The sequence below is a fragment of the Rana temporaria genome, chromosome 7 (assembly GCF_905171775.1).
Source record: "Rana temporaria chromosome 7, aRanTem1.1, whole genome shotgun sequence".
NCBI lineage: Eukaryota > Metazoa > Chordata > Amphibia > Anura > Ranidae > Rana > Rana temporaria.
In genome coordinates, this window is record NC_053495.1 from 150,685,675 (window position 1) to 150,704,876 (window position 19,202).

The window sequence follows — 19,202 nt, forward strand, 5'->3', positions numbered from 1 at the left end:
TTTGCTAAATAAATGATAAAAGACCGAAAATACATTGACCTACCAGATTCCTACACTGGCCACTTCCCTAACCTACCTGACTCCTACACTGACCACTACGCTGACCTACCTGACTTCTACGCTGACCACTACACTGACCTACCTGACACCTACACTGACCACTACACTGACCTACCTGATTCCTACACTGACCACTACACTGACTTACCTGATTTCAACACTGACCACGGCACTGACCTACCTGGTTCCTATATTGACGACTACACTGACCTACCTGATTCCTACACTGACCTACCTGTCCCCTACACTGACCTACCTTACCATTACACTGACCTACCTGACCTCTACATTGACCTACCTGACCATTACACTGACCTAGGTAGTTGAAGTAAGAGATGATACCACTCTAAAAACTGCTGATCCCTTGGCTTTGCCAAACAACTGCTGTATGCCCCTGTCTTTGCTGTGATGTGTGGTGTTTGAATACTTTTATCAATAAAAGGCAACCGAGAAGGTTTTTCCAGAGTGCGGCTGTCCAAACATTTCTTTCTACAATCCCTTGGCTTTGCTTCCGTCCCACTAAACCGAAAGGGTGATGCTTACTCATAGCCAGGGCTGGACTGGGAATAAAATTCAGCCCTGGAAAAAGATTCATAACAGTCCCATAGCATTTTTATACCTTCCCAACAGTAAACGTCATTATTTTCTTGTTCATGAAAGGGAAAACCTTACATTTTAAAGCACATTTGAAGAATGTATTTTATATATATATATATATATATATATATATATATATATATAGAAGACAGATATGAAAGCACATATATATATATATATATATATATATATATAAATAAAAGCAAATTTCAGTTAAAAGTGCTAAAAGTGGTCAAGCATCAGGGGGGACCCCAGGAACTCTGGGAACGTGGGGGGGGGGGGGACTCTGTTGACCAGAGACCACCTTCCACAGAAATAATACACATTCGGGTTACTAATATTGGGGGAAACCTTTATATCAGAACCCCCCCTTACATTGTTGTATTCACTCCCCCCTTACATCAGTGACCCCCCCCCCTCAGACTGACCTTGCGGCACTGTCACTGACCTCCTCTCAGGTGCACCTTGCAGGGATCAGTCAGTCGGCTCCAGCTTGGTTTGGTGGCTCTGGTTTTATCCTATAGTCTTCTCTCCACAGTCCACACGTCTGACTTCTCCCATGACCCCCATCCCAGCAGCAATCCCTCGCTTGACTCCTCTCCAGACTCCCTCAGAGACTGCAGACATGATATAAGACAAGAGATGGTTAGAGGTTGCAGGCATGATACAAAAGATGGTCAGAGACTGCAGACATGATACACGAGATGGTCAGAGACTGTGGACATGATACACGAGATGGTCAGAGACTGCAGACATGATACAAGAGATGGTCAGAGAATGCAGACATGATACAAGAGATGTTCAGAGAATGCAGACATGATACAAAAGATGTTCAGAGAATGCAGATATGATACAAAAGATGGTCAGAGAATGCAGACATGGTACAGGAGATGGTCAGACACTGCAGACATGGTAGAAGTGATGGTCAGAGAATGCAGACATGGTACAAGAGATGGTCAGAGACTGCAGACATGGTACAAGAGATGGTCAGAGACTGCAGACATAGTACAAGAGATCAATGCAGCCTCACTGTGCCCATCAATGCAGCCTCACTCTGCCCATCAATGCAGCCTCACTGTGCATACGAATGCAGCCTTACTGTCCATGAATGCTGCCCAGCCTTACTGTCCATGAATGCTGCCCAGCCTTACTGTCCATGAGAATGCAGCCCAGCCTTACTGTCCATGAGAATGCAGCCCAGCCTTACTGTCCATGCATGCAGCCCAGCCCAGTCCAGCCTTACTGTCCATGAATGCAGCCCAGCTTTACTGTCCATGCATGCAGCCTTACTGAGCCCATCAATACATACTTGCCTGGATCACATATACACCGGATATCTCCTGCGCTGTGTGAGAGCTGGGTCTGTGTTCAGCTGCCTGTAGGAAGGTCCAATCAGTGTTCCATGATCCATTTACTATCACATGAGCAGGTCTAGAGGGGAGGGACCTTCCTACAGGCAGCACAGCCGAACACAGACCCAGCTCTCACACACAGTGTGGGAGATGCCCGATGTATGACACATAGGAGAGAGAGAGGGAGTGCTGCATTCAGCTACAGCTCAAAGCAGCCCCAGGACAGGCAGCCTAACGGGAATTATCCCGCTATCCCGGTGGGCCAGTCCGGCCCTGCTCATAGCTCTATGAGTAAGCATCACATGATGTGAAAACATGTCAGCCACCTTTTTCCTGTTGTTCACTTCATTTTGACTGCATCGCTTTGGTTGTTTTTTGGATTTCATTTGTACAATAAAGACATTGTTTTAAGGAGTGCGGCAGTCCAGGATCTTCTTCTATCCATTACACTGACCTACCTGACCCATAAACTGACCTACCTGACCATTACACTGACGTATCTGACCCCTACACTGACCTACCTACAATGACCTACCTGACATTACACTGACCTCTATAACATTCCTACAGACTAAATAATAGACACAGATTTAGGTCATTTTCACCAAAGAAATGTAGCAGAATAAATTTTGGCCTAAATTTATGAAGAACAATTATTTATTTGCAAACATTTTTTTTCTAAATTTTCAATCTTTTTTCATTTATTTAGCAAAAAGTTAAAAACCCAGTGGTGAATAAATATGATCAGCAGGTGTCGGGCAATCAGTGGCAGTGCGTCTATAGAGGGCGCCGGAGCGCCGCCCCCTCTGGCTCTCGCACCGCCACTGATTACAATAACATAGATTCATGCATTGCATGAATCTATGTTATTGTTGCCGCTGCCACGACTATTCAGATGGCCGGATTGTGAGCGCCCGCCACCTGAATAACAGCAGCTGGTTGGCTGTGTGGAAGTACCTATCAGAGCCAGTGGCTCTGATAGGCTTTCCGAGTACAGCCCTCAGGCTTCCGGAAACGTATCTATTGTCTCTGCCAATCAGGTTCAACGGTAACCTGATTGGCTGAAGCATCATCGAGGGCGGGAGAAGACATCGAGGGACGTGGAAGGAGGATGGCTGACTCCCAGAAAGGTAAGTGCCGGGCGGGGGAGGGGCATTTTACAGGGCACAGCGGCGACAATGGGCACAGTGGCGAAAATGGGCACAGTGGCGACAATGGGCACAGTGGCATCAATGGGCACAGTGGCGACAATGGGCACAGTGGCGACAATGGGCACAGTGGCATCAATGGGCACAGTGGCGCCATTAGGAACAGTGGCAAAAATTAAAGGGCACAGTGGCGACAATTAAAGGGCACAATGGCCACAATTAAAGGGTACAGTGGCGACAAAGGGCACAGTGGCGACAAGTGGTGGGAGAAGACATCGAGGGACCATGGAAGGAGGATGGCCAACCCCAGAAAGGTAAGTGCCGTGTGGGGGGGGGGGGGGGGGGGCATTTTACAGGGCACAGTGGCGATAATTACTGGGGCACAGTGGCAACAATTGGCACAGTGGCGACAATTAAAGGGCACAGTGGCGACAAAGGGCACAGTGGCGACAATTAAAGGGCACAGTGGTGGCAATTGATGGGCACAGTGGCTGCGTTTGATGGCATGGCACAGTGGTGACAATTGATGGCACAGTGGCTGCGTTTGATGGCATGGCACAGTGGTGACAATTGATGGCACAGTGGCTGCATTTGATGGCATGGCACAGTGGTGACAATTGATGGCACAGTGGCTGCGTTTGATGGCATGGCACAGTGGCTGCATTTGATGGCATGGCACAGTGATGACAATTGATGGCCCAGTGGCTGCATTTGATGGGCCCAGTGGCTGCATTTGATGGGCACCGTGGCTGCATTTGATGGGCACAGTGAGGCTACAATTGTTTTTTTTTTTTTTAGTTGGCGCCCCCCAAAAATTTTGAGCACCAGCCGCCACTGCGGGCAATGATTGATGGCCGGCACCTGCTGATCGGCTCCGTCATTCATCACAACCGGGGTGGTGGGCATGCGCACGTGCCTCCTACCTGGAAGCTCAGATCACGTATCAGATGGTTAATGAAATGCAGACAACATGCGGTAGCGACAGTGCTACCTTCATGCAGTCGAATTCAGAAAAACAAGAACAACAGACTCTATCTGCTTTTATTTGTAAAATAATTCTCTATGGGCCTACAGACTTTCTACCTCCAATTGTATGGCTTCCTGTAAAAGGTGGAAATTATTTCTTCATGGTCTTCTCCAGGGTGCTGATTCCTAATGTGCCTCTCTGCCTTAGAATCAGTTATTCTATTGCTAACCAAACCTGCTCCCTCCCACACTCTACACAATCCTATTGGCTAATGACTAGGATGAACAGCCTCACTGACAAATTGCAATGTGTAGGAGGCAGCAATCAAGCCCCAACCAAACAGAAAGTGCTCAAGCTTTGTCAGGTCAGAACAGCTCAGCATTTTGAATGTAAAGTGCCTGCAGCAAACATGTGGAAGAAGGTGGTCTGGTCAGATGAGACCAAAATTTTACTTTTTTGGACTAAAAGCAAAATGCTCTGTTACGGAAAACTAACACTGCACATCACCCTGAATACACCATCTCCACCGACCACCGTGAAACATGGTGGTGGCAGCATCATGTTGTTGGGATGCTTTTCTTCAGCAAGGACAGGGAAACTGGTCAGAGTTAAAGGGAAGATGGAGCCAAATACAGGGCAATCTTAGAAGAAAACCTGTCAGGCCGCGTACACACGGTCGGTCCAAACCGATGAAAACAGACTGAAGTTCAGTTTCATTGGTCCAAACCGACCGTGTGTACGGCCCATCGGTCTTTGTCCTTCGGACAAAAGTTAGAGAACTTGCTTTAAAATCGAACCGATGGACAACTGACCGATAGGTCCAACAAGCCGATGGTTAGTACACAAAAGCATTGGTTCAAAACCCGCGCATGCTCAGAATCAAGTCGACGCATGCTTGGAAGCATTGAACTTCGTTTTTTTCAGCACGTTGTTGTGTTTTACGTCACCGTGTTCTGACCCGATCGGTTTTTGGAACGATGGTGTGTACGCACATCAGACCATCAGTCTACTTCAGCGGTGAACCGATGAAAACGGTCCGCCGGACCATTCTCATCGGATGGATCGACTGTGTGTACGCGGCCTGAGAGTCTGCAAAGGACTTGAGTCTGGGGCAGAGGTTCACCTTCCAACAGGATAACAGCCCTAAACATACAGCCAGAGCTACAATGGAATGGTTTAGATCAGGGATCCTCAAACTATGGCCCTCCAGCTGTTATAGAACTACACATCCCATTAGGCATTGTAACACACTGACATTCACAGACATGACTAGGCATGATGGGAATTGTAGTTCCTGAACAACTGGAGGGCCATAGTTTGGAGACCCATGGTTTAGATCAGGGGTCTCCAAACTTTTCAAACAAAGGGCCACTTTATTGTCCTTCAGACTTTAGGAGGGCCGGATTGGGGCCAGCAAGGGAAGAAAATGTCACATGCCCGGCATCAGTGAGAACAAATATGGCCTCGGGGTTGGTGGTCAATAGGAAGAGGAGTATTCCCCCTATTAGTAGGAGGAATAGTATCCCATCATTGGTATCAGTGGATAATATAGTGTCCCATTGTTGGTGTCAATGGGAGGAATAGTGTCTCATGTCCTTGGGAGGAATTGTGCCCCAAGGACCGGATAAAGGCTAGCAAAGGACCACATCTGGCCCTCGGGCCGCAGTTTGGAGACCCCTGGTTTAGATCAATGCATATTCATGAGTTAGAATGGCCTAGTCAAAAAAAAAAGATTTAAGCAGGCCATACATGGTCGAATTTCGAACAAATTTTCTTTTCAAGAAGTATGAATACTTTTTCAAGGCATTGTAGGTCCTTGTCTTCAGTGCCTTGGTTCAAAGTGGCCCATGATAAGATCTTAGGGACGTCATTTAGCGCAATGCACGGCGGGAAATTTCAGGACGACGCATGCGCAGTTCATTCGGCGCGGGGACGTGCTTTATTTAAATGAAACACGCCCCCTAATCGCCTATTTGAATTCCGCGCCGTTCCGCCGCTTGAGATACACTACGCCGCCGTAACTTACGGAGCAAATTCTTTGGGGATTCGAACCGGCCTAATGTAAGTTACAGCGGCGTAGCGTATCTCACATACGCTGCGCCAATGTAATTGTATGTGGATCTACCCCAAGGTCTTTATCCATCTTGCATGGTTCAGGCCCCCCCATGTCTCATCACCTGGTTGCTCAGTTGGTGTTAACCCCTCAACGCCCATGAGGATCCAGTGTGGTATCCTTACATGTTTTTCATTATCCTTTATTTTCATTGGTTTTTATAATAAACTATACTTTTTATCCATGACGCTTCAGACTGTTATGATTATCTACTTCACCATCTTATCTATCGAGCGCTGTTCCCCAGGTTGCTCTTCTTATGTCACATTTCCCACATGCACTGGTTCTTTTTGGATGTTTTATTCTCTGATTACCCTGCACCATTGATTGATCTATTTTGTGTCAAGTGCTGGAGGACTTATGGTTTTTATTTCAGTTACAATATTTTTCCTCCCCCCCACCTGTTTTAACCCCCTGAATGCGGTATCACTACAAATGGCACCCCCAAAGAGCAGAGCATTTGTCTGCGTGTCAGGAACAAGCACAATTTTGTGTGTGCTCCGTGACCTGCAGTAATGTGAACCAAGTCTTATGCCGCGTACACACCATCACTTTATGTGATGAAAAAAAATGACGTTTTTAAAAACGTCACTTTAATTGACTGTGTGTGGGTGAAAACGTCGTTTTATGTCTTGTAAAAAACGACCAAAAAAAATTGAAGCATGCTTCAATTTTATGTGTCGTTTTTCAAAAGTGCACTTTTTACTTCACAGAAATTGACCGTGTGTAGCAAAAAACGTCGTTTTCTAAGACGTTTTTTCATCCACGCATGCCCAGAAGCTACTTATGAAGCGAGCTTCAATGGTAAAACGTGGTGGAACGTAACCTCACTTTGCAAGATCATTGTGAGAAAACGATGGTGTGTAGGCAACTTCGTCTTTGAAAATTAAAGTTTCAAAAACGTCGTTTTTTACTTCACAGAAAGTGTCGTTTTTTTTCATCACATAAAGTGATGGTGTGTACGCGGCATTAGGCCCCGTACACACCAGAGGATATCCGCTGGAAACGGTCCACCGGACCGCTCCCAGCGGATAAATCCTCTGGCGGATTTGGATCTGATGGCTGTACTCACCATCAGATCGAAATCCGCGCGGAATCCATGTACTTCCATGCATGCGTCGAATCATTACGACGCATGCGAGGTAGTGGGGAGCGGACGAATTGATCCGGTGAGTCTGTACAGACGACCGGATCAATCCGCTGGACACGATTCAAGCGGATAGATTTCTTAGCTCGTTAGATCCGGTCGTGTGTACGAGGCCTTAGACTGGGGTGCCTCAAGACTGAAATTTTATTTTAAGGGCCCTGACTAGAAGAAGTTAAAAAACACTGGCCTAGAGGATGTAAGTGGCTTGAGTGACTGGTTGAGTGGAATTTATACATAGAAACCTATTCAAGCTATTCTAACTTGGAACATAAAGGTCACCACCTAAACCTCAATTGCCCTAAGCTAAAGTGTCCAGCTAGCAGACCCAGAGAGTTTGGAAATATGTGCAGAAGACTAGAGATTGTGTTCTAGAAACAGAAACCTTTATATATCCTCTCTTGTAGATTCCTTCACCCTTCCTGTTTTCCATGCACTAGTTCAATAAAGCTGCTGAAGTCTTGCTTAAAGTGACTGGTGCCCATATTTCTTTCATTACTGAGATGAATGTACCTGGGACCTTATTGCCAAGTAAGAGGGCTTAGGATGTTTACAATGTAGCTGTCGGTCATCTGTAAATTGCTGTTTACTGAGTTCTTAGCTTTATGGTTGCATTCTATATTTTCCTCACTAGAGGGAGATATTGAACCATATACAGAATGTATAGAGAGTGTTTTAGCAATTTTACTTTTCAGATTTTGGTGCTAATTCATTACTTCATGCAGTTCTCTGACACACATTTGGTTTTGCTATATTAGAATATTTTTTTATATTCCTAATCCACAAAAGATTATTTTCATTTATTATCCATTTTAGCTCTTATCTAAATACTGTATATAGGCCCGGATTTACAAAGCACTTGCGCCGACGTATCTCGAGATACGCCGCGTAAGTGCAAATATGCTCCGTCGTATCTGTGCGCCGTGCCCACAAAACTAAGATACGCCTAAAAACAGGCTTCATTCCACGTAACTTGCCTACGCCGGCGTAGAGTGGGCGCATATTTACAATGGACGCATGTGGCGCTCCCAGTGATTTTCTATTCAAATATGCAAATGAGGGAGATACGCCGATTCACGATCGTACTTGCGCCCGACACAGGCTACGACTGGTGCGCGTAAGTTGTACGTACGGCGTAAAGTTAAGCCCCATAAAGGAGGTGTAACTCAGCAGCATCCATGCAAAGGGCTGCACCAGGGAACACAAGCCGGCTTATTTTACGTAGTTTACGTTGGACGTGAATATGGCTGGGCGTAGGTTACGTTCACGCCGTAGGCAGTGATCCGGCGTATCTTAGGCAGTTGTTCCGACCTATTTGTGAGCATGCGCACTGGGATGCGTCCACGGGACGGCGCATGCGCAGTTGGCGATACGTATCTGTCTGGCGCTCGGCCCATCATTTGCATGGGGTCACGCCTCATTAGCATGGCTCACGCCCACTTCCACTTACGCCAACTTACGCCTTGGAAACCCAGCGCAGTTTTGGGAGGAAGTGCTTTGTGAATTCCATGCTTGCCTCTCTGCACTGCGTCGGCATTGCGTAAAGGAGATACGCTACGGCAGCATAAATGTGCGCCAATGTCTGTGAATCCGGGCCTATATGTTTTTCTTCTTTCTGATCAGTTTTTAAATATATGTTTAGGATTATGAGAATATATGTTTAGGATTAGATGTGAACAGAACTGCCTGCTGAGTGAGAGACAGTGCAGTTAACCTGACAATTTTTTCACTGCAGACAAACACTTACAGATAACCAATGTCACCCTTATATTCCAACCATTGTGAAAACACAGGGCCCTTTCACACTATCGGATCCCGTGAGGATCCGTTCCTTAAATATCCGCTTGCTCAGTAGGGATCGCTCCGTTGATCCCCGCTGAGCCGGCAGATGACAGGTCGGCAGATGACAGGGACCGCCCTGTCAGATCTCCGCTCTCCTCTATGGGGGGATCGGATGAACACGGACCGTCTGTCCGTGTTCACCCGATCCGCAGATTTTCCTCCGTCTGCAGAATCGGACCATAGCGAACACCAATGAGATCGGCTATCACCCGTTATCCCATAGGGATTAATGTATGTCCCTTTTTCATCCAAAACCGGATGGATAAAATACAGACATACTGGGCCAGATTCACAGAGAGATACGACGGTGTATCTCCAGATACTCCGTCGTATCTCTGATTTACACTGGTCGTATCTATGCGCCTGATTCATAGAATCAGTTACGCATAGATATGACTAAGATCCGACAGGTGTAACTGTGTTACACCGTCGGATCTTATCTGCAATTTAAAAATGGCGCGGAGGGCGTTCCCGCTGATTTACGATGAGAAATATGTAAATCAGCGAGATACGCAAATTCACGAACGTACGCGGACCCGACGCAGTGTTCTTACGACGTTTCCATATCGGCTTTCCCGGCGTATACTTACCCCTGCTTCTATGAGGCGCAGCCAATGTTAAGTATAGCCGCCGTTCCCGCGTCGATTTTGAATTTTTTTACGTCGTTTGCGTAAGTCGTTCTGGAATACGGATGGACGTCGTTTACGTAAGCGTCTAAACCACTGACGTCCTAGCGACGTCAGTGGGAGCAATGCACGCCGGGAAATTTCGCAGACGGCGCATGCGCATTTAAATCGGCGCGGGAACGCACCTGATTTAAATAGTACACTCCCCCTAGCCGTGGAATTTGAATTCCGCCGGGGGTTTTACGATCCGCCGCCACCCCATAATAACAACGTGAAAGAAGATAGTTTAAAATCTTTGCAAATTTATTAAAAACAGAAAAATCACATGTACATAAGTATTCACAGCCTTTGCTTAGTACTTTGTTGAAGCACCTTTGTCACCAAGTACAGCCTCATGTCTTTTTGAGTATGAGTTCTTCTTTGCAGGACCTCTCAAGCTCCATCAGGTTGGATGGGGAGCATCAGTCCACAGCCATTTTCAGATCTCTCCAGAGATGTTTAAACAGATTTAAGTCTGGGCTCTGGCTGGGCCAATCAAGGACATTCACAGAGTTATCCCGTAGCCACTCCTTTGTTATCTTAGCTGTGTACTTAGGGTAAGGTGACCAGATTTTTTAAATGAAATCAGGGGACATATTGTTTTTTATACTAGTAATGGCGGAAATCAGCGACTCTCTGCCCGTTACCACCCCCCTCACATCCTATCAAGTCTTACTCTTTGGGCCCCGGCTACTACTGGGTGGGGAGTAGAGGAAGAACACTTTGCCAGGGGAAGCAAGGAGATAAGCAGGCAAGCGGCTGGTTGGGACTTGAGCCAAGGCAGAAGAACATGCGAGCGGAGCTGAATGGGCATGCACCCGAAACTGGAGAAATATTCCCTCCGCTCCGACCAGCACATGATCATCAGAAAGAGGCACAGATAATGGAAAATAATACACCCCCCTAAGCTAGTAGGCGTGGCCGAGCGGAGGTGTGTAACTCATTATTTTTTTTTTTTTTTTACAGCAAAATGTTTTATTACAGAAGTCATTCTTTGGTTATTATATTTCTTGGTATTTAGGTTTACAACCGCCAATCTCGGAATTGTACTATAACACTTGGCTATAAAGTGTTGTGCAGGTTGATACAGTCATGTACTCTGTTTCTATCGGCGTCTGTGTTTAACGAGTTATTCCAGTACATCCCACAAGTACCCAGGTGTTCGGAAAACTTCTGAGACACGGGGTAGTGATAACATGGCGCCATCTCGTAGGTGGGACGCAGGGTGCCACATTCACCAGATTCACCAGATTCATTATTTTTTTTATTAATTCTGCACTGACAGCCCCTGTTCAAATCCAAACCGGGGACAAAACCGGGGACAGACTTGGTCCGGGGACAGTGTCCTCAATCCAGGGACTGTCCCCTGAAACCGGGGATGTCTGGTCACCCTAACTTAGGTTCGATGTTCTGTTGGAAGATGAACCTTTGCCCCAGTCTGTGATCCAGAGCGCTCTGGAGCAGGTTTTCATCAAGGATGCCTCTGTACTTTGCTGCCAGTTCCTGTTGATAAAAAAACATTCCACAAGCATGATGCTGCCACCACCATGCTTCACTATATTGGCTAGGTGATGGTTTCCTCCAGACATGATGCTTAATATTCAGGCCAAAAAGTTTAATCTTTCTTTCATTAGACCAAAGAATTTTGTTTCTCATAGTCTATGGCCTGGTTCACACCTATGCAGGTTGCAGTTTGCATATTGCAGGTGCATTTTGCGTTTTTCAAAACACATTTTTGATCCATTGAAGTCTATGGAACCAAAAACCATAAATTGCACAGCTGTGAACTACAAACATAGGAAACCATGTTAAATGGACTGTAGTGTGTTTCTGCAAAACCGAAATTGCACTAAAAAATGCATAGGTGTGATCCAGGCTTGAGAGTCCATTAGGTGCCTTTTGGCAAATTTCAGGTGGGCTGTCATGTGCCTTTTACTGAGGAGTGGCTTCTGTCTGGTCACCCTACCATACAGGCCTGATTGATGGAGTGCTGCATAGATGGTTGTTCTTCTGGAAGGTTCTCCCTTCTCCACAGGGAAACACTGGAGCTCTGTCAGAGTGACAATAAGGTTCTTGGTCACCTCCGGACTAAGGCCCTTCTCCCCCGATTGCTCAGTTTGGCCAGGCGGCCCCCTCTAGGAAGAGTCCTGGTAGTTCCAAACTTCTTCCATTTACTGTACATATGATGGAGGCCACTGTGCTCATTGGGACCTTCAATGTTGCAGAAATGTTTCTGTACCCTTCCCCAGATCTGTGCCTTGATACAATCCTGTCTTGGAGGTCTACAGACAGTTTCTTGGACTTCATGGCTTGGTTTGTGCTCTGACATGCTGACTGTTAACTGTGGGACCTTACAGTGGGGATCGAAAGTTTGGGCACCCCAGGTAAAAATTTGTATTAATGTGCATAACGAAGCCAAGGAAAGATGGAAAAATCTCCAAAAGGCATCAAATTACAGATAAGACATTCTTATAATATGTCAAAAAAAGTTAGATTTTATTTCCATCATTTACACTTTCAAAATTACAGAAAACAAAAAAATGGCGTCTGCAAAAGTTTGCCCCCTTTGCAAAGCTGAGACCTGCCAGTGTCATGGATTGTTCTCAATCATCGTCTGGGAAGACCAGGTGATGTCAATCTCAAAGGTTTTAAATGCCCAGACTCATCTGACCTTGCCCCAACAATCAGCACCATGGGTTCTTCTAAGCAGTTGTCTAGAAAACTAAAACTGAAAATAGTTGACGCTCACAAAGCTGGAGAAGGCTATAAGAAGATAGAAAAGCGTTTTCAGATGTCAATATCCTCTGTTCGGAATGTAATTAAGAAATGGCAGACATCAGGAGCAGTGGAAGTTAAAGCAAGATCTAGAAGACCAAGAAAAATATCAGACAGGACAGCTCGCAGGATTGTGAGAAAAGCAATTCAAAACCCACGTTTGACTGCACGATCCCTCCAGAAAGATCGGGCAGACACTGGAGTTGTGGTACACTATTCCACTATAAAGAGATACTTGTACAAATATGGTCTTCATGGAAGAGTCATCAGAAGAAAACCTCTTCTACGTCCTCACCACAAAAATCAGCATTTGAACTTTGCAAATGAACATATAGACAAGCCCGATGCATTTTGGAAACAAGTTCTATGGACCGATGAGGTTAAAATAGAACTTTTTGGCCTGAATGAGCAAAGGTACGTTTGGAGAAGAAAGGGCACAGAATTTAATGAAAAGAACCTCTCTCCAACTGTTAAGCATGGGGGTGGATCAATCATGCTTTGGGGTTGTATTGCAGCCAATGGCACAGGGAACATTTCACGAGTAGAAGGAAGAATGGTATCAATACAATTTCAGCAAATTTTGGATGGTAACTTCTTAACTGGAAACATACTAAATGGAAATGTTGGTTTGCCAGTTTATAATTTGATTTGCAAAAACGATATGGAAAAGTATGTAAAATGGCATTGTACAAATCTTTGTAAATATTTTTTTTCTTGAAATGTAATGTAATGTGACTATGTATATATGTGGAGTTTTAAATAAAGCTTTTTTTAAAAAAAAAGCCCCGCACACAGCATGCTAAGACTTGCAGCGGTGGGGTCTCTCAGCTGTCCAGTATCTACCTCAGCTGAGGAGGTGGTGAGCAGGGCAATGGAATGGCTGAACTCTCCCTCCTACACGTGGCTGCTCTGTCTGATTGAGCAGCTGAAACTGGGAAGGAAGTGGAGCAGAGATGGCAGCCTGGAAGTCTTCTACTTCTAGTAATGGGATAATCGTCTGAAAGGGGGAGGTCTACCTTTATCACTACAGGAATTCCATCCGTGCTGCTTCAAGCCTTATGCCGCATACACATGCTCAGAATTTCCGACAACAAATGTTCGATGGGAGCTTGTTGTCGGAAATTCCGACCGTGTGTAGGTTCCGTCAGACATTTTCTGTCAGAATTTCCGACAACGAAAATTTGAGAGCTGGTTCTCAAATTTTCCGACAACAAAATCCGTTCTCGTAAATTCTGATCGTGTGTAGACAATTCCGATGCACTAAATTCCACGCATGCTCTGAATCACGTACGAGATGGAAGCGCTCGGTCTGGTAAAACGAGCGTTCGTAATGGCGATAGCACATTCGTCACGCTGTAACAGACTGAAAAGCACAAGGCTGAAAAGCGTGAATTGTCTCTCACCAAACTTCTACTAACACAACGGTGTTCAACTTCCCTTTAATAGTGCCATCATACGTGCTGTACGTGACCACGTTTTTGGCGATCGGAATTTCCGACAACATCTTATTCCTCCAACAATTGGCAACTTTTTTTGGGGGGGGGGGGACCTGCCACAGAGCTGTGACGTCACCACAGGGCTCCCTTCTCCTCCCTTAGGCCGTCGGGCCAATAGGAGAGAGGAGCGGAGCGCATGCGCAGTAGGGTTTCCGGCATGAATCTGAAAGGCTACACTGCCGGGTTCCTGTACCCGCAATGGTGGTGGAGCACCTGACAGCTGATGAAACATCAGCTGCGGGTGCTGACATCGCTGGACTCCAGGACAGGTAAGTGTCAATTTTTTAAAAGCCAGCAGCTGCAATATTTGTAGCTGCTGGCTTTTTTTTTTTTTTTTCATGGCCAGAACACCACTTTGAGACCCCATACACACTATTGGATTTTCTTCAGATTTTTGTCTTCAGATTTACCAAAACCATATAACATGAGGTTAAACCTTAAGATTGTATGCAATCAGGCAGGCCCTTGCACTACATGGTTTTGGTAAATCTGAAGACAAAAATCTGAAGGAAATCTAATAGTGTGTATGGGGCTTTAATGTCAATTATCATGCATTAGACCAAGGGTCTTCAAACTATGGCCCTCCAGTTGTTCAAGAACTACAATTCCCATCATGCCTAGTCATATCTGTGAATGTCAGAGTTTTACAATGCCTCATGGGACTTGTAGTTCCGCAACAGCTGGAGGGCCGTTGTTTGAAGATCCCTGCATTAGACAACCAGTGGGCCAGTGAGCAATAGAATACCGTAGACTTCAAATCAGCCCTAACTCCTGGAGGTTGGTGGGCTGGCATACAGAGGGGTAGGCCAGGTTATGTAATTGACAGCTTAGTCACCTATCATTTACAGCTTATAGCAGCGGCACTACATTTGTAGTTAGCAAGGGCCTAATTAGCTGTCACTTACAGCCTATGGCAGTAGTGATGTATTTGTAGGAAGTAGGGGCCAAATTAGCTGTCAATTACAGCCTATCTCAGCTTGCGGTATTTGTAGGAAGCAGGGATGCACTGGAGGATCCTTCAGTTCACCGGTGGGCCAGTTCAGGCCTGCAGGCATGCCATGTGACAATCTTCTGGATGGCACTAAAAATTACCTTGTGTACCTGCCCCGGCACATTTGCTTTTAGTTTCCTCCCCAGCCATATCTGCTACCAGCAGTGGTGGCTGGTTCTCAATACTTTGGGGGGCGACAAACCAACACCAACCCCCCATGGAGACAGAAGGAAGACGGCATACCCCCCCCCCCCAGTGATGCAACGATCAGAGGCCTCCTTACCTTAGAAGGCAGATGACGAGAGAGGACACTCTGATCTCCCCTTCTCCTCCCTCCACTATCTGAGCCAGGGAGTGCTGGATGTGGCTGGAGAGGACCACTGGCTGAGCTGCTCCTTGACTCTTCCAAGCTCCGGTGCCTTTGCTTCTCCTCCCAGCCGAACAGGAATTGGGTTCTAAGACTCCCTGGTTAATAGGGTCTTAGGACCCACTTCCTGATTGGCTGGGAGGAGAATCAGGAAGACAATAGCGAATATTAATTTGCTATTATCACACAACTGGGTGGGCTCTGCGCCCCGAGCCCACCCTTTTTCAAAGCCAATTAGAGCCTCATGCCGCGTACACACGATCATTTTCCGGCTTGTAAAAAAATGATGTTTCTTAAAAATTTCATTTAAAATGATCGTGTGTGGGCTTCACATAATTGTTCGGCTTCTGAAAAACGACAAAAAAAAAAAATTTGAACATGCTGCATTTTTTAACGACGTTTTAAACTATGTTGTTTTTCGGGCTGTAAAAAATGATCGTGTGTGGGCTAAAACGACGTGAAAAACCCACGCATGCTCAGAAGCAAGTTATGAGACGGGATCGCTCGTTCTGGTAAAACTACCGTTCGTAATGGAGTAAGCACATTCATCACGCTGTAACAGACAGAAAATCACGAATCGTCTTTTACTAACACAAAATCAGCTAAAGCAGCCCAAAGGGTGGCACCATCCACATGTAACTTCCCCTTTATAGTGCCGTCGTACGTTTTCTACGTCACCGCGCTTTGCTAGAGCATTTTTTTTAAACGATCGTGTGTGGGCAACGTCGTTTTAATTCTGAAGTTTGAAAAAACAAAGTTTTTTCTAGATGATGAAAAACTTTGTTTTTTACAAGCCGAAAAATTATCGTGTGTACGCGGGATTAGGCTTTATTCATGCGTGTCCTGCATGTAGATAGGGGCCGGGCACATGGATTAGGGGGGCGGCGCCCTTGCACCCCTAATGGACAGGCCGAATGAACAACACAGTTTTTCCAGCTTTTAATAAAATGTAAGAAATACAAGTCCAGTGAATAACCTTAAGCAGACTTTTGTATCTTTGCATGGGACTAACCGGTGGTAAAATGCACAAGTTACTGCAACATGCTGAGCTCACGGTTTGGTCTGAACACAAGTCTGAGCTGAACTGTGGCCGTTGTATTTGGAAGAACCCCCGAACAGTCACCCACTCGGCAGGAGCTGAACATCATGTATAATTGAGGTATTATTACTACAGCTTTTATACATAACAGCTTCTTGCTGCCAATGTTTTTCGAGGATGCCAGCAGGTGCAGGAACGAGTGAGTCCTTAACAACCAGTGACATCACCAGCCCTATTCATTTTCATGACTGAGAATCCCCAGCCATGTAACAAAGGGACAGGATCCCAGTGATGTAATTGACAGTATATGATCATGTCCATATATGGTCAATGACATTACCAAGAGACCCCACCTCCTTGTGTATCCTATTTTTACCCCCTTGCCTATTAGATCCAAAAATGGGCAGGTTTAACCCCGGCAGAACTGAACCCAGAGCAGTGAATGGCAGTACCATTAAATTGCTGAATGAAAAAAAAAAAAAGAACATACGAAATGTTAACAATCACCTTGCAAAAAAAAAACACTCAGTTTAAAAGCAGCGTGTCAGGACAAGTCTGATCATTGGAGTAGAGCATACTGAGTTCCCAGCATAGCTAGAGAACTGATCATGATGTGCTCTCCTGCTTAGTGTGGTCAGTTTTTAACAGGAAAGTAAGGGGACTGGCAGGGACACCAGGGATTTTGCATAAAAGGAAGCAATAGAAAGAGAACAGGATACTTTATCATACAAGTACATGGTACAGCAGGCACATATCATTCAGGAACAAACACTTTATTACAGTGCATATTGGTAAAGTTTAAAAACAGCAAAAACTATCCCTGTGCAAGCTAATGGCATAATGTGCTAGTATGCACCATATACCAGCACATCATGAGAGACTTACCTTAACTGCTGACAGGGCTTTCATCATCACCTGGTCCTTCCTGGGTTTGTGGGCTCCGGCCGTTTGAATGGCTGATCCAAAATGATGTCACTCCCGTGCATGTGCACAGGAGCCACAAAGGGGGCACAACGCCCTGAAACGATGGCATGCCATCCCTTCATAACGCAGTGCTCATACACTGGTGACATCACAGGCTGCAGAAGTAGTGAATATCTCCTAAACGGTGCATGCTTAGGAGATATTTCTTGTACCTACAGGTAAGCTTTATTATAAGCTTACCTGTAGGTACAAGTGAGCAAGTGGTGTGTACTACCATTTTAACATATGGTAACCAGGGGTCAAGTTCTGGGGGAAAAAGTGTGGGAACTCCCACCCAAGATGCACTCCCCCACCAAAAAATAAATAAAAAATTATACGCTCATATGCATAATTACTAAACCGTGCGTTTTTTTTTCTTTCGATCCACTGTACCTTAGTAATCCTTTATGTTACTGGCCGCTTCCTGTATATGGATTCATCCGGTAGTGTGAGGGTATTCCGTCACTTTCTCGATGCCGCAATGTCTCCTGGGAGTTTTTGTCATTGTTCCCAGGAGCAAGCAATTCTTTCTAAATCCAGCGATAACTCGCGGCAGACCTCCGCAATGTCTCCTGGGAACAATGACGAAAGCTCTCAGGAGACATTGCGGCATCGAGGAAGTGACGGAATACCCGCACACTACCCGATGAATCCATATACAGTAACCGGAAGCGGCCAGTAACATAAAGGATTACTAAGGTTCGCCTGACAGTAACTCGAGCTGGGCATCGCCGATTAGTGAAGGATTGGCTCGGGCGGCTCGGCTGCTCTAGTCCTGCAAAGGGAACTGTGTTCCTGCTGTGAAAAAAGTGCAGGGACTCCGTTCCCACGCGTTCCCGCAGGACTTGAGCCCTGATGGTAACCTATATCCTCAATGCAGGTGTGGCTTAATCCTTCACACTAGAAGCTGACATGAGTGGTGTTCCTCTCTAGAGTGAGTGATGGTCAGGTAGAGACCCCACCTGTCATTTGATGCAGAGCCCTGTGTAGGAGCTGATGCAGGCAGGAGGCATGAAGTAGACAAGGGGACATGTGGGACTACTTTTGCTGGACCACTGGTCTCACAGGCAGTTCTGCAGTCCCATTTTACCAGGGCACATGATGAATTGGGAATTTGGCAGGTGAGGAAGTAGAACCAAGACACAAAAAAGATGTAAGACAGCACATTATTTGTTTATTAACGTGGTCTAAATGTATTTCAAGTCTTTTTCCTGGAGGGTTCAATTGGGCTATAACGCATTACACAATGTAAAGGACGTCTAGGTGACACAATAGTAATGCCGGTACACATGATCCGATTATCGGACGAATGATCGTCCGTTTTTTTTTTTGTATGCTAATCTCACATCGAATCTGATGAGTTTACTAAAGTCACGAAAATTCTCGTACGGCAGAATAAAAAATCGGAAGTGATGTCATGTGTTGTAATGCATTTGTATTGCATTTTCGAATGACAGCTGTACTGATTAAACGAAAATCGTACGATCTGGCATTGTACGAAAAACATTTCCGTGCATGTCCGATAGAATAAAATCGGATGAACTGTCCTGATCGGCTCTCGAAAGCTCTGTACTAATGATCCAAATATTGTACGATTGTTTCGAAAGCGGCATTTTTCGTACGATTTTCGGATCGTGTGTACGGGGCTTAAAGCGCGAGTTCACCCATTTGTAAAAAAAAAAA